The sequence below is a fragment of the Neophocaena asiaeorientalis genome, unplaced genomic scaffold, assembly GCF_003031525.2.
Source record: "Neophocaena asiaeorientalis asiaeorientalis breed wild unplaced genomic scaffold, Neophocaena_asiaeorientalis_V1.1 scaffold14, whole genome shotgun sequence".
Lineage (NCBI taxonomy): Eukaryota > Metazoa > Chordata > Mammalia > Artiodactyla > Phocoenidae > Neophocaena > Neophocaena asiaeorientalis.
Window position 1 is genome coordinate 491,483 of NW_020175192.1, and position 4,357 is coordinate 495,839.

Here is a 4,357-nt window from a genome sequence, read left to right on the forward strand (position 1 = left end):
CGCACCAGGCCTAACTAATGGATAACAGAGTCCACATCAGAGCTCCTGAAGGGAAAGGAGACTGGTTTCGCTTCATTTTTTTCCCATGCTTTCTCTTTAAGCTCCTGCTATTTTTGTTGGGATTTGGGAATTATAAGGATCAGGAGGTAAAACAACTAAAAATTACTTTATAAACAGAAGTAGATAAAATTACATACTCTCAAAGAAAATGTAATATGCCCTTTCAAGAATGCCTTGGTTCACCCAGAAAATGATTATAACTTACTGTCCAGCAATTTTATTCCTAAATATATACCTAGCCTAGAGAAACTCTCCACATGTGCACAAGAAACCACTAATTAGAATGTTCACTGCCATGCCATTTAAAATAACAAAAATACAAGACAGCCAAAATGTTCATAACTAGACAAATGGGAAAATTAGTTACAGTGTATATTCATGCAATGAATATTATTCAGCAAATAATTAATACACTAGGGCTTTATGAATCAGTAAGAATGAATTTGAAATGTTGAGCAAATAAGTGAGTTACAAAAGGAAACAAGATAGCACTTATATAAAGTTCATGTGAAAGAATATCATATATTGTTTATGCGTTCACACCTATATAGGCACAATACACGCCCACAGGTCATGGTGACCTTTAGGAAGAGAACAAGAGAGATGGGACCACAGAGGCACTGACTGCAACAATTTATTTCTCAAATTGGCTGGCAAGATGGAAGGTGTTTATTAACTTTTACACTTCTGGGTGTGCCTAGGACGTGCAGAAGTTGTAAAAGTCAACTGCATGATGACTGCCTTTCAAGTGGATTCAGTGGCCTCAATCTAGAAAATTAACACAACAGGAGGCAAAGAGATTAATAAGCCCTCAACTCCCCACTCTCAAGCCCCCAATCCAAGCAGCTGTTCCTAACTCTACCTCCACCTGGAAAGTCTCCCCCAGCCCACAACCATGTCCACACACCCACCGGGTCCTCCAAAGCCAATGCTGGAGTAGTCCTGGCCTCGGAACCTTAGTGCCCCACCCACTAGGCCCTGTTCCAGAGTGATCTGTGAAGTTATCTGCCCCCTCTTTGGGAGACACCTAGTACCTAGTATAGAGCAGCTGCTAACTGAGTTCCTCATTCAACAAAAACTGGGCACCCAGCATGTGCTGGACTCTGTAACAGGTTCTCTGAGTCTTAAATCTAAAGACTTGTGAAGTTCACTGCCTAATAGGAGGGACAGGCTCAGACCTAAGTATAATATTATATGATGAACCCTAAAATAGTTGCTAAGTGAATGGAGTGTGAATAATGAACATTTATAATTTTGTTTCGCAATAATAATTATTCAATACCTCTTAATTTCTCTATACTAAAGATTTCATATTACTACTCTTGACTAGAAAATGTCACCGTTGTGTCGAGGTGCAGCTGCTATATAATTATGAAGAAAATAAACTACCATTAAAACTCCTCACCTTCAAGTAATCTAAGGCTCTTAGAATTATTATTACAGATAAACAACATCCTAAGTTGATCTGACCATGGTACACTCACAGCATGTGACTTTGAGGAAGTTTTAAAGAGAACAGTTCAAGCAGTGTTATTACTGAAAATAAGAGCCAACATTTTCTGAGTAATCATCAAGTGACAGTAAATTATTATCCCTTTTCCCAGATAAGTAAGCTGAGGTTTAGTAGAGATAATTCACAAAATATGAGCCAAAGCAGTCTGACTTAACCCACACTCTTCACTAGGAAACCATACTGTTTCCTAGCAGGAAAATGGGTCAACCTCTATATTTCTAGAGCAGGAATGGGCACCCTGTGATCACTACACCAAAGGTGACACAAGAAATCATTTCAAAGTTCACAGCCAGGGCCACTCACTTTTATGAACCTCTGTTAAGAAATTTCTCCCTGCCAGTAGCACAGTGACATATAACAGGCCTGCCGCCCCCGCCCCCCGCCCCCGAGAACACGGACTGTCTTACTCAGCTTTGTATTGTGCCTTTAACAGTTTCCCGTGCTTCTCAAACTTTAAAGTACTCATGAATCACCTGGGAATTTGTTAAAAAAATACACATTTTGACTGAGTAGGTCAGGGATGAGGTCTGCATTACACATTTCTAACAAGCTCAAAAATGAGAGGTTGACAACTTAGGCTGAACATGAGCATCTTTCCACGAAAAGCTTCCGAAGCTGTCACTGCCTGGGTACCACCCTCGACCAGCAGAGTCATAATCTGTGGTGGCAAAGCATGGAGAGTGCCTCCTAATTCCAGATTCAGAGAAAAGTGCCTGGGGACAGAGGCCCAAGCACAAGGGCATGAGAAGCTGTCAAGGGATTTCTCTAACATTTAAATGCTAGATGGTTTAGATGGAGTTTACATTAATCCTCATTAGCATGCATGAGAAAGATTATGTTCAACTTGCCTGGCACCATGGCCTTACGGTACTGAATAGCAGGGCTCTGCTAGGAGCTTGTGCCAATTTAATACAGTTTACAGAAAGTGTCTAAGACACACGGGAGAAAAAGAAAAACAAGATTAAAGCACTGGAAAGATACCCATTTGGGGCTCTGACAAATTGGTACTTCTATGTAAAAGACTTTCAGAGAACTTTATTTGGAGAAGGTCTCTGTCTTTTTGCTTCCCCAGCGGATCAATGGATAACGTTTCTCATCCAATGTTGCAAGTCTTGTGTTAAGTGACCTCTGCTGAGAGAAAACGTTATTGCTTCCTTTAAAAGTTAAATATTGCACTGATATATGAATAGAAAGATTGCTGCATCACCCTGACCAGTTAAAATAACCGCCAATCCAGTTTTTATTTAGAGCTATGATTCTCCTTGTAATAACATGTAACTCCAACGTCCTCTATCATTTGAGGTCTTGCAATATAGTCTTGGATGAAAGATCACCCACTTAGCCAGCACTCCACAGCACTCTTCACACCGACGTCCAGGTCACTACTTTGTATGTCTTAAGGTTTAAACTACAGAATCAGAATGCTTCTGGGAAACCCTGTTTCAAATCCAGGACCATTTCCTGAAGTCATCACCGAGTTATACAAGAGACCCCAGCAAACAGGGAGAGGCCAAACCCACAGAGCCAGAGCCAGGCCTGCCTGAGAGGACAGCCACACCGGCTCCCTGACAATTGGACACTGCTGGGGACTGAAGGTGAGCACCAAAGAGCCGCCTGGAAACTCCGGTCAGAGGCATACGTCCTACCCAGGTGGCATCAGAAAGCCGCACGGGCAGCACCCAAGGGCTCCCGTGTGCACCTCTCTCCAGCCTGGCCTCAGCCGCTCCTCGCCCTCCCAGAGCTCACTGCGAGCCTCCCCTCCAAATGGTGACTCCGTGTCTCTGCATATGAAGGGTCCTCCCTCTCCTCAAATTCAATCTGTGTAATCTGTGTGCCCTCCTACAAACCCTGCTGCTCCCCCCAACTCCCGCTGATTGTTTCCTGACTTGGTAAGTCATCCACACTGGAAATCTCACAGTCACCTTGATGCAGCCCCCGTGTCCTAGATTCAAACACTCACCAAATTCTTGCGTCTTTCCTTCTTTATCAGGCTTTTTCTTATTTATTTTCTTACATTCCTTAGACTACTACTCAGACTACTGCAAAACTCATGATAAAAATGAACATCCACAAACTAGAACTTAGCAAATTCTTACAACAGAACTGTAAACTGGGTGATAAGGTTATTTCCATTTTACCAGTAAGGAATGGGAGGTTCCTAGAAGTGAAATAACCTACCCTGGACCAAGCAGCCAGTAGAGAGGATGATCTGACCTCCTGTCTTCTGATCCCAAATCCCCATATTTATGCCACCCCACCACAGTACATTGAATTTTATTCAGGACATCCAGTACCCGGTGTTTCAGACAGCTCAGAGGCTGACCCAGGGCCTGAGCAGGCGGTAGACTGGCGTAACAACTCTTCTCCAGGTTACCACTGCTGTTCGTATTATCATTAGTTTACAGTTATCTCCTACTACATGCTAGGCATTGTGAAACCACTTGATTTTCTATTCTTGATTTTTTTTCACTTAATCTCATTTGCTTTTGAATAGGTGTTATTCATTCCATTTTACACTTGGAAAGGTTCCCAGGTTTTCTGTAACTTACTCAAGATCACAGCCCCAGTAAGTACCTGAGGCAGGATCTGAACCCAGATATGACCGGCTCTGAAGCTAGGAGAGCCCCTGCCCTCAGCAATGAGCAGGGGCTCCTTTGCAGTTAAGAAAAAAAAAAAAAAAATCATCATCACAACTGCTTCAGAAAGCTAGAAAGAGAAAAATAAGAACCTATCTTCTACAGAACAAGTTTTAAAACATGAGAGAAAAGGCCTGAAGAGAGAACC

The 4,357-nt window shown here is 42.4% G+C and overlaps 1 protein-coding gene across 2 annotated transcripts in view; it reads right to left on the reverse strand.

The window, feature by feature from the left end:
- PSD3 (pleckstrin and Sec7 domain containing 3) overlaps positions 1 to 4,357 on the reverse strand; it is a 557,682-nt gene that overhangs the window by 362,887 nt on the left and 190,438 nt on the right. The window lies entirely within an intron of this gene.